The 12478-nt window shown below is 37.6% G+C and overlaps 1 long non-coding RNA gene across 1 annotated transcript in view; it reads right to left on the bottom strand.

The window, feature by feature from the left end:
- Nucleotides 1–5215: 5215 nt before the first annotated feature.
- LOC140684276 (uncharacterized) overlaps nt 5216–12478 on the bottom strand; it is a 195389-nt gene continuing 188126 nt past the window's right edge. Inside the window, exon 4 of the long non-coding RNA XR_012056320.1 lies at nt 5216–8496. This is a non-coding gene — a long non-coding RNA (uncharacterized lncRNA). The remainder of the gene's footprint in view (nt 8497–12478) is intronic.

Raw genomic sequence — 12478 nt, 5'->3', positions numbered from 1 at the left:
CTGTGCAACTGGAAAAAAACTTTTTCATATGTTCAGACAGAATCTCCTGTGCCTGTTTGTGCCCATTGCGCCCATTGTGCTGTCAAGGTGCTTGAAGATATTAAGTTGCTTTGCCTCAGTATTGACCACTGGGGTACACCACTGTTTATTTGCCTCAGACTCAACTTGGTGCCACTGATCATCACCCTCTGGGCCCTGCCATCCAGCCAGCTTTCAATCCATGTCAGTTCTCCTCACCTGAATTTGCTTCAGATTTTCTTCATACTGAGGATAGTTTGTTACTCAAATCTAAGTGGAGCTGAAGCAATCATATACCAAGAGAAGTAGTTTGGTCCTAATATATTTAATTTTAGGTTGTAGTGGTTTGGTAATGCAAATGAATGTTCAGATCTGTCACTATCATTTTGTCCAAAATCCTGGTAGAGTTTTCTTTTAGATAACTGCAGGTAGGATATAAAATACTGTTGCTTCATATTTGATTTTTTTCCTTCACCTGACTGTTTCACTTGAGCGTAGCATTAAATTTAATAACATTTTCTGTTTGATGCAGGAATAGAGGAAGTACTTGTAGACCACCAAGTTGATATTTGCATTACCACCTGCAGAGATGAGAAAGCTTCAGCTACTCATTTTGTTCTTGGCTTTCTGGCAATTCATGCTAGGTATGGACAAAAGGATACTTTGAGGTGTTCCCAAATCACTGAATTTTGACTGTTTAGCAGAAATCAGAAAACAGTCCTCTTCAGTGAGGAGTTGTGTTCAGAACAGTGCGCTCTTGCTAATTCCAGAAATGTTGGACTAACTCCCTTGTTTGTTGGTGGATTGTGTGTTCTTCATCTGAACTTTCAGGTTTTGCATCAGCTATCTTGTAATGTGGAAGTGTGACTATGAACCTTGTCAAACAAAATCTGAAACTCCTAATGTCCTGTACTTATGCTTTTCAAATTAACAGAGACTTCTGATGATGGAATTCTAGTCAGGTAATTTTCAGTCTGCTAAAATAATTTTTTAAATTGACATAAGGCATCTCTAATATAAGAATGTTATTTGTTCTTTGGAGAAGATTAAAGAATAGTTGTGTAGTTTTATTCTGCTCCTAAACCTTTCATTTTCAGTGTCACTTTTATCTGTACCTTGATGTGACAGATATTGTAGATACTGAGAGTACTTGACATATTTTTTTCCTGAGAAGTTGCTTTTATTTTATTTGTTTTCCTTACCTTCAGTATTTCTGGCCAGAGCACAGAAGAGCTTGCTTGGCATTGCAAGTCACAAAAATTCAAGATTCATCAAAATATCAAAGTTTCTTGGTGCAGCATCAACCCTTTCAATCCTTTGAATTTTGTCTACAATTTATAATATATCTAAATCACTAGACTGTGCAGGGTGTGTTTTTAAGCCTTTTAATGTTGGACTGTCAATGGAAATACAATTAACATGACATTACTTATTTTGAAACTAACCTTTTTGTCAACAAAAAATCCCTTTGAGCTGCTCATTTAACTTGTTGGGTATCCTGCCTCTTGTCCCAGGGGAACCCATCCCTGGATGATTGTACTGTGTAGTGACACTGACAGCTTTTTGCTGCAGGGAATCTTCACATATTTTTCCCAGGTAAAGAGACAGCAATAGGATGTAATTTTAGCTGTTTTGGGGAATGGACGCAGTAAGAAAAGCAATCACAAGTACAGCTGTGGGGCTCACAGGACTAACACGTAGCTGTGAGGCACCTGCATTCTATTCCTGGCTCTGGCATTGTCTGGTGCTATTGTGAACTAGTAAATTAACCTTATTCTGTGACTGCAGCACCATTTATTAAGTGGGAATTATAATGCTTAGCACCACAATGGGGCAGTGTAATTCTTTGCTAATTAATATTTATTAAGTGCCAGATTCTCCATAACTCTGCACCTTTGCAATCATTTACATCTGTGCAAAATGAAGACAAAGTGGCTGAAAAGTGCTATTGTATTTTTTACCTACTCCTTGCCAGTGTGAAGGGTAGCACCAAGATTGCAGCAGTGGAGGATCTGTCTCAAATAATTTTCAGGATACTTTTGCTGGTAGGCACAGATGTACTAATTCAAGGGTGGAAGCACCCCCAACACATATATCCACAGTTCCTCTTCTTAGAACATGGCACAGAGCAAAGTTACTGTGATGTTAGTTAAGGTACAAACTTGCAGGACACTACTTCACAGCCTGCTTTTTATGTGCATATTCTTAGATCCTAAGGTAGCTTATCTGGCAGTGAAGGATTAAAGTATGTTATTTACTGTGACAGTGTAAAAATTAATACCCCAGCTGAACCTTGCAATAAGTCTTTCATACCTTCAGGTATTTTGATAAGCTTAGTGATCACGTATTTTTAATTTTGCTTCAATATTGTAACAAGTGTTTTAAATATGATAAGGAACACGGGAGTTCAATGAAACAAAAGAATTTAAAGCTTTGTCTTTTGCCTCCTTTCTTTATGTATGGAAGAAGGCTCACAATAAGATGTGAGCTTATTTTCCTTTGTTCCTTCAGTAATATTTTCCTTCTGGAGATCTTTCAGTTGTCCCCAACAGGTGAATAGAATCTGTCCTTGTTCTTGGTTAGGCTGCCCAGAAGACTGCAAGACAAACTACCACCTTAATTAACTGATGAAAATGAACAAAGAAAACAGGTAACAGAAAAACTATCAGGCTAGCACAGAAGATGGGGGTTGGGGGGGTGTTGTCATTTGGCAAGATCTTTGCAGAATCCTTTTGGCAGGTTGATACTAATCAATGCCTGTTTGCCATGCCTGGCCCAGCTTTTCGTTCAGCTAAATATAAAGCTTCTTTTGAAATCTGACTGCATGATATATTCTAGGCTATGAGAAAATTAATAGGGAGTGCCAAGTTTTGGAATTAAGAAAAGGAAATGCTACTTACTAGATTTTGCATTCACTGTTCTCATAGGCTGAAGGCAGAAAATTATTGCAGCTCTATTCCTGCTCTGTTCAGGTTTCATTTGAAAAATAATGGAAATAAGACATTTTGTTCATTTTCTGTCCACTTGTCCTCAACGCTTTGCTTTGCATACAGCAGTGCCCAGAATAATGTATATGTTAATCACAAAATTGCTTTAGTGCACTTTCTTATTGCCTCTTTGATTATGGGCCTGTCACCAAGAGCTGAGCTGCTCAGAATCTTTTCTGATTAATCATGTTCTCATCAAACACTTCACTTGCAGAGTATCAGATAATGATCCTTCTCACAGAGAGTTAAAGGTTTTCCAATAAATAGAAACTGTGGCTGTTGGAAACTCCAGACAGTGTGCTATCCAATAATTAAAGTGATGGGAAACTATTCTGTCTGTGCTTGTCTCTAGAAGATTAGCACATTAAAATATTCACTCGTATGATTCCAAGCAAAAAACTAGGGTAAGAGAAACACCAGATGAGGTGATATGAAGTAAGCATGAGCATGATCAGCAAGTATGAATCTATATTAAATGAATGCCCTACCTTGCAGGCTCCATGACAATCTTCCATCTGCTGTTATTGCACAAACAGAAATGTGTTTTCTTGTGGCATCTGTTTGTGTTTGTGTTTGCTCATAGAGAGTATCATGTGGCTGAAATAGTCCAGCTCATCCTGTCATAAACTTTATCATGTTCAGTCTGTCTGCTTTAGCCACTGTAATGTGTGCTCTAGTTCCTTGCCCAGTCGAGAAACAGGATTTTCCCTGGAGAGTCCTCTACAGTCTGCCACTGTGGGAAATAGGTATTTTATATTGCAGATTGAAATGGACCAGTTAGAAAACAGCTCTTGATATTCTTTAGTACAGAAAATAAAACAGGTTCCAGAAGGCAAAATTGAATGAATTAGAGAGGCAGGAGGGGAAATCTGCTTCCATGCCTTGTCTGCTACATAAATGTTTTTAAGATTCAAGTATTTTTGTTGTATATCCTCCTTGATTTTTACACTCTGCAAAATTGCAAGATGAAGGGGCACGAAAAATCTGGAGCTGCCTATTTCTGTCATGGGAAGATGGCTACAGGACACATTATATTTTTATGTACACTACATACTTACAATAAGTACATTATAAATGCAATATTGTATTTTGGAAAGACATTAAATCACTAATTAAAATAGTGACCACTTACAGATAAGTCAGTAATCACTCAATATAAATAATGTCAGCAGTTTGTTAAGGATTTTTAGGTCTTGAGCAGAGTGAGATATACCTCATCAAAAGATAGGGTTTATCAGGTAGCTAAGTTACCAAGAAAGTGTTTTACCAAGCTACCACATACTGCCAGATTTCAATACTATTTATGAGTTTACTCTTAGCCTATGGCAATCATAAAGTAAATTTGATTTAGTTTAGTCAGCATTGAAGGAATCTTAAACTGGATCAGATTCCTCATATTAAGGGCAGAAAAAGGGTAAATACACAGAGTGTGGTTCGGATGAGCCGTGGTAACCTGTTAGACCCAGTTCAGTGACTGTTTGCCTTATTCCTTTTTCTCTCCAAGTTACAGACCACACAGGGAACAGAGAAGTGGTTTAATACAATAGCTGATGTAAAGATCCTGAGTGTCTGGAGACATTAATTTAGTCTCTGCTTTTCCACTGACTTGAAACATGATGCTGAAAAAATCGTTACAGACCCCACACCTGAGCTCCCCCTAATTCTGATACTGCATAATAATTCTCATTTGCTCTTGTAAGTAATTTTTATATCCTCTGATTAAAGGTTGAATTTAAAGTTGTATTCTTCCATAAAGACTAATTAAGTCAGGTTTTGTTATGTATTAGATTTTTATTAATAGATCCCTTAACAGAGAAAAATTCTCTATGTTATCAAATAACTGACTAAATGTAAAATGCTTTTTAGTTGTGGCTTAAGGGCAGCTAACACCGGACACCCCTTTAATCAAATGAGTGAAAACTATTAATGATGTGAAACTGAGCCCTATATGTCCAGGTAGTGTAAGACTTACACACTGTGTTAATTCTGTTGAGATTTAATTTTTTTTGCAGCACAATGACTTCCTGAAAGGATGGTGAATCATTCCCTGCATGTTTCCTTGGCCAGAGCTAAGAGTCACAGGGTTGGTAACCTGTTCTGCTCCAGGCATGGTGCTAGCACTCCAGTCAGAGCTGATATTCCTTCCCTTCCTTCCCGTTAATCTGGGAAATAGCACAAATGCATCTCTCTAATCCTTTCTGGGGGAGGTAGAAATCGTGCCTGTGATTTGTTTCTGTTCTCATAGGGCATGCACAGGGAAATCTGGCCTGTTTCTTTAAATGTACATCCTCCAATATATTTTCCTGAGGGAAAAAACGCTGCAGATCTGTGTCTAGCAGTCTGAGCAGAAAATGGTAGTTCTGTGATAAGTAGTTTTCCTATTCTTTGCATGGTTGTTGCACTGTCCTATGATGATTGCTAAAAACCCAGTGATTTCTGCACTGGTGAAATGAAGTGAGCTCTTCTTGTGTGTGTGGACTGTTGGTGCTGGATTTTCTCTGGTACAGTTAGCATGGTCCCTGAGCACCTCAGAGGTAGGGACAGAGACTTGGAATATGGCCCAGTGTAGAACTAGGAAAGAGAGTGGGTCAGATGCATTGGTGGGATAATGTCATCTGAAATGGAAAGAAGGGGCAACAAAATGAGGGGCAAAGGTTTAATTTAGAAATTATCATTGGAAGCAGCATTAATTGAAACAAGTCATAGATTTAATCTTAAATATTCCCAAATTTTATTCCAATTGTAATTTAGAATTTAGCATTTTTAATCCATTTTGCGATAATTCACTGAAGTTTTCATGTGTACAATTGCAATTAAGTTTAATCTGAACCTCAGCAAAATCATCATTTAGCAAGTTTCTGCAGTCTGCCCATATCTGTAGAAATAAGGAAAATATTATTTCAGCTGCTACATTTGAGATAGGAATGGACTGAGCAAGTTTCCCAAACTTTAAGAAATAAAGAGAATTAAGAATTGGAGGTAGAACTAGATTAATTCCTGCAAGCCTCATTAGCTCCTACCAGCCTCGTTCAGCTCGTTACTGAGTCTCTCAGTATTCTACAATGAGCTGCTTCAGGGAGTTAAACTCATTAGGAAAAAATCAAAGAGTTCAGATTTTCTCTTCAGAATATAACTATTTTACAAACAGAGGATTGAATGATCAGTGCTTGCAAGTGGGAGAGAACATGAGTGAGGGTGGAGGAGACCCAGTTCCTCAGTCAAATCACAAAACCACCAGTAGCCAAATGAAGTTACTGAAATTTTATTCATTGAAGGCAAAGTAGGAAGTATATCAAGCCAAATGCACATTAATGCATTAAATAATTTTGAAGTGTTGTTCCCTTTGATGAGTTTTCTAGATAAGAATTATAATTCTGCCAAAATATTTTCATCAAGTCTTTGTTTTAATTTACCTTTGAATCGAGTCATTATGTCATGAGGTTTTGTGTTTATGGTTCAGCTTTTTCACTGATTATTTTTTCAGACAATGTGAAAAAAGGTATTATTGGAAACATTCTAGTGACAGAAACCATTTAGTAAAAAAGCTGCTTCAGGATAAAATGAGGTTTGAAGGGACACATTGTTGCAGTGGCATGACAGTATATATGTTTGACAGAGAAAACAGGTCGTTTCAAATGGTTTAAACCAATGGAAGTCGTTGGTTGATTTATTTATAACATGTATTTAAAGGACAATTTATGTGAAATACACAACGTGAATAATTTGAACTACGCATTCAGAAGCTGTATCAATAGTACAACACACTATCAGGCACTTTCAAATGTTAATGAGCATCTGTAAGTGCCTACATGCTCTGCTTCAGCTATTCTTGAATGTTCTAATGCCACCTGCACATCCCTTGAAGTGTCTGGGGCATGGGGGCTGCTGTTGCCAATGGGTAGTTCAGGTCGCTCAGGTTCTGAGATCTCAGCATAGCCCCAGGGTGTGGTTGCACCTCCACAGCTCTGTGACAACAGCCCAATGCCCCTCTTTGGGCTGAGTGGCTTCCCCTACACACTCACCCCTCCTGTTGTGTGGCTCTGCCTCTGTGTGCACCCTGCCCCTTGCAGCAGCTCCCTGATGTCCATGCTGGTGAGAAAACATCTCTGAGTTCATGGACAAAGAATGGGAATTTCATACTTACAATTTATACAAAAATCATTAGAGGAAAAATGGCCAATCAGAAGGGACAGTCTGACAGAATCTTTCCACATCACAATAAAAAGGCAAACCATCATCCAAAGTTCTGGATATATGAAATAATTTTTTGTATTTTTAAAATTGTAATGCTCTCATATTTCAATTCATTTTATACTTGTAAATTGGTAATTTGTTCTTGAAAGTAGCGTTATGTTTCCTGTGTGGTTATGAAAATGATATCCTCACTGATAATACCAATTGAATAAACCAAATTCTACCTGATGACTCATAATTGTTATTCTAACTCATGAAAGGAAAACATTAATTACTGTGCCTTAATTTTAAACCAAAACATTAAGGGAGCTCTACAGATTAGTACCTCATTATAGCAGAAAGTTTTGAGGTATTCTATTTGGGACGCAAAAGGTGGTTAAAATCTTGCATTTCCTTTAAAGAAGAATTTTAATGGTAGTAAATATTCTTTGTTATCACATTATGCATTTCTCCAGGTGCATAAATGCAGCATAAAAACCAGTAAACATCGTATTTAATATGAACTTTCTTGTGTGTATTCCTTTAGGCATTCGCTTCAAGATTTTCATCTGCACCTGACCATGAAGTTCTGGTTTTGCTGTGGTACCTGCTTTTCCTGGGTGGCAGATGGTTCACATTTCCTCTTGTTGAAATGCTTCAGAAGAGCAATAGTCCTAAAAGTGGTACTGGGTATTTCAAGCTTAATGTTCCATCTCAGAGGAGATGAAGAAATCATGCAATGCTGTTTTGATAGCAAGATATTAGCATGAGGCCAAGGTTGGAAAATAATTATCACCTTTAACTCTGTTGTATCTTTCATGTAGATTTGTTAATGCATCTAAGAGCATTTAAGTCAATATGGCTTAATGTGTAGGAATCCCAGATGAAAAGAAACTTGAAGTCTTAAATCCTTTTCATATTCACTTTATTCACTGTTGACTTTCTCCTATTCATATATATATATATATAATTTTACTTTTGATTATTTAGTCACTTAAATAAATGAGTGACTACATTTTCTTTCATTTAATTATTCCTTCATGTAATGTATGGCATGTTAGGGAACACATGGTCAGTAATTTCACTGCAAGAAGTGCAGGAGTAGGTCTGAACTTCTGAACTGGGAAGGTGGCAGAAGGATTGTGGACCTTGCTTCTTTTGTAGCACTGGGAGGATGGAAGCAGATGGCTACAACTGTGTTGACTTTATTTTACTGGAGCATCCCAGTGTCTGTTTCTCTGTGAAGCAGAGAATTTCTGCATTGAATGTTTTCCAGATTGCACAGAAGCAGAGATAACAAAATTTCAGTCAGGATGACCTGGTAGGAAAAGCACAGGGTGAGGAAATCAGAATGTGTAAGTGTTGTTCCTTACTCTGCTACAGACACCTTAAATAACCTTCAACAAGCCCATGAGTAGTCTTTAGTATTTCTTCTTGCATAATGCCTATCCTGAAAGAAAATATGAGCTTTATTATATTTGTTTTTGCCAACACTAAGTTATTTTTGAAAATGAGTTATTATAACAATGCAAAGTATTAATTCTTTGACATTTTTAAAAACTAATGACAAAGGTAATACTTATTTTTTGTGGTAGAATTATGTGTGCAAAATTAGATTGGTAGCAATGGCTGAATCAGTACCAAACTCATCAGATCTGAGTCAGCAACTTAAAATAAGATTTAATTTCCTATTTCCAGTACTCTGGGTTCACTTTTAAGGGAAGAAATTGATTGAGTATTTATTGAACAATACTGCAAAGAAAAACCATTTATTTTTTCAGCAATGAACCTTTTCTACTCTGGATATGTACCAACTTTGCATTTTATTTTCAATAGAAGCATCAACTAAGCTTGAATAATCTATACTTCTCTAGCCTGCATCTGATTAAAAATGATCAATTTACTGGACCATTTTCCTATCTACTGTTTAATCCGTAATTGGTTTCAAGTTAAAAAACACACTTCTGTCTAAAAAAGCACATTAGTCTTATAGTGTCTGATGGGAGATGAATACTGAGGAATACTGGTGATGCATATGCATAGAAACCTAATTCTCTAGTTCCTGTTCTTCTGCAGCCATCTCTTTTTCATATAAAACTTCCTTCAGAGTCATTCACGAAGAAACAAATCCATATGTTTAAAGCTGTTAGGGGGCAAGCAAAGACAGCCTGATATACTTAGTACCCTAATTGTAGTGTCTTCCCAGTTTTCTCTGGACAGACAGGCTTTTACTAAAAAAAATAAAAATAAAAAAGGTCCCTTTTACTGTCTCACATTTGCTATATTCATAAACTTCAAAGGAAATTGGCCTGGTCACAGCATCCACAGTGATGGATCTGAGTAGCTCTGGCTCTTAAAGCATCAGTGGTCTGTGATGAGCAGCACAGGACAGTTATGAAGGATGGATGGCTGATGATTTTGGTGAAGCTCTGTAAGCATTTCTGCTTATCTCTTTATAGTGGATCTGCTTACCCATTTTTATCACTGATGTAGACATGTTGATGGTCTGCATTTTCTGTAAGAGTAAATCTGTAATATTATAAATTATTCATTACACCTGTGTGTTTCAATCAGAAGAGGAGACAATAAACAGCAAGAAAAACAGTAATGAGGGCAATGAAAGCTGTGTTAGAGTCCATTCTTGTTAAGGTACTGGAAGACATAAGAGATTGCTCCAAGCTGCCCACACACATATTCTGCTTATTTTTATTAGGTAAAAAACCCTTCCTATTAAGCAGTGCATGCCATTGATCCCTTGTGAAGCAACGTGAGGATTGAGCAGAGCTGACACTTTATGAATGGGACAGAGTTACACAAATGTTCCATGTCATGACTCATATTTTTTTTCCACTTCTAAATCTTGAGGAATAAACTCATTTCTGCAGCCAAAATATTATCTTTATTTAGTTTTGGCAGGAGTGATTTATATCAATTAGAGATGTACTTAAATGCAAAATATGTTTTAAAAATATATATAAGTAGCATTGATTCATCAGGGTTTTTTGATGCTTTAATACCAGGCTAAAATTCTTGGCTATGTTCAAGTAAGCATCTTAATTGAGGGATCATGTTCTGTCTCTGATCCTATGACTGTCATTGCTAATGCTTATATTAACATACTCATATATCGTGAGGTTACAGTCAGACCATACAATAATCTATGCCTTTCCTTGTTAACTTTCATAATACAAGGTTATTAACTCCAGCATTCAAACACTGCAGAACTGGAAAAAGGAGTGAGTTTTGATATCTAAAGCTTTAGTAGAACAATTACACACAAGACTTAATGAAGAAATTAGGAGAAAAAGGACTCTTTGTAGTCAAGGATAGATCCATCCTTTTTCTGTTCTTGAAACACTCTAGTATCTTACTGTTTTATCAGATAAATTTAGTCTTAGTGCCAGGCCTTGCTTCCGCAGAGTCTTATCAGTAGAATGTGTATAAAAGGATTTGGGAACAGAAGTCAATTTTATAGTATGACAGGACAATTTGGACTGAAAAGAAGCACAGGAAATCTCCAATTCCACCTCCTTCTCCAGCCAGGGTCTGGACTGGGGTTGGACTGGGACACTCAGCTGAGCTTTGCAAACCTCAGAGGATGGAGGCAGCACAGCCTCTCTGGGCAGCCTTTTCTGCTGTTTGACTGCTCTCATAGAGGAAGGTTTTTCCTAAATCTGTTCTGAACTTGTGTTCTTGCAGCTTATGCCCGCTGCCGTCCCAGCATGCAGCACTGTGAAGAGGCAGGCTCTTTCCCATAGCCTCCTGCGGGTGTAGCCAGGCTGCTGCTGTAGGTCCCTGAAATCCCTGCTGCTCCAGCTGAACAAGCACGGCTTCCTCAGCCTCTCCTCCCAGGGCGAGCAGCCCCCAGCCGTCCTGATGACCCTCTGCTGAACTCGCTCGTCATCTTTCCCGGCACACCAAACCTGGACACAGCCCTGTAGCTGTGGTCCAACATGTGCATAGCAGAGGCTGTTCATCACTTCCCTTGATCTGTGCTGCTGCTGCTGCTGCTGCTGACACAGCCCAGGAAATTGTTGGCTTTCCCTGCTGGCAGCACACGCTGTCCAACAGTGTCCACCAAGGCTCCCAGGACCTTGGCAGCAGAGCTGCTCTCCTGCTTGCCAGGAAGCACTCTTCAAAGTACAGATCATGAAATGAAGACATGGAATATTTTATTCTGATTCCCAAGAAAGATATTTTGACGTGTTTTTGTTCTTTATGTTTTCTTTGAACAATTAAAGCTCAATTACATTGATCCAATTTTGAAAAGAACTAGAGTTATGACAGAACTCTACATCATTCTGTCTGCATTTCTTAAATCAGTTGTAACTACTACTCTATCCTTTTTCCCAGGAAGATCCTAGCAAAAGTTTTAAACAATATTATTCTATTTGTTGAATTCAGCTTGATTGGAATGTGTTATGATTCTCATATTTTACTGATATTTTATAGGAGTGGAAAATATGATATGTAAATTGACTGTGCAGGAAGAAAAATGGTCAGAAGAGGAAAAGTGAAGCAAAAATAGTATCTGCCAGACAACCAGCAGTTATTCTTTTGCAATTGACTTGTAAAACAGGAACAGGGTTTGTGTGTTTCAATCATACCAGTAAACAAATAAATGAAGCCCTTATGCAGCATATTATGCAGGATACTGTGGACTTTATAGCTTGTTTTTTTGGTTTTTTTTTTTTTTTTTTTTGCCATTTGTAATGAGAAAGGGCAACAGATTGGAAGAAGGCAGCATTAAACCATAAATTAATGAACTGTAATGTCTTTAAATCCCATTGTGAGCTAATGTTAGATTGTCATTGGTTAAATGCTTTCAAGGACTGATATTAATAACACTCTAAAGGGAGAGATGTCAGCTCCCTAATGGAATGGGGCCATTCAAGCAATATATTTGAAGACTGGTCAGCAAGCTAGCAAGAGCAAAGTGTATGCATGGAGACAAGGGAAAAGGAAGATCAGAGGATCATCACTTAATCCTTCCATCTTAGATTGTCAGAGATGAGAGAATAAATCAGTTTTTCACAAGAACACTTTGTCCTGCTGAGCTTGTGTGATGCTGCAGTTCCAGGAACAAAAGTGACAGGGGAAGATATTTATTACAATACTGCTCTGAAAATGAAATAAAAGCAAGTAAAAAATCCTGCTCCCTAATTACAAAACAGAAAGTTGTTAAAAATATCTCTGTCTTCTATTGTCACAGTAACATTCATCCCACAGGGGTTTAAAGATTTTCTTCACTTTCCATGCTTAAGAATGGGCATCCATTTCTGTGATGTTCCACTGCAGCT

This window comes from Taeniopygia guttata, chromosome 5 (genome assembly GCF_048771995.1).
Source record: "Taeniopygia guttata chromosome 5, bTaeGut7.mat, whole genome shotgun sequence".
Classification (NCBI taxonomy): Eukaryota; Metazoa; Chordata; class Aves; order Passeriformes; family Estrildidae; genus Taeniopygia; species Taeniopygia guttata.
Note: the sequence above shows the minus strand (reverse complement) of the source record. Positions and strands in the feature narration are given on the sequence as shown.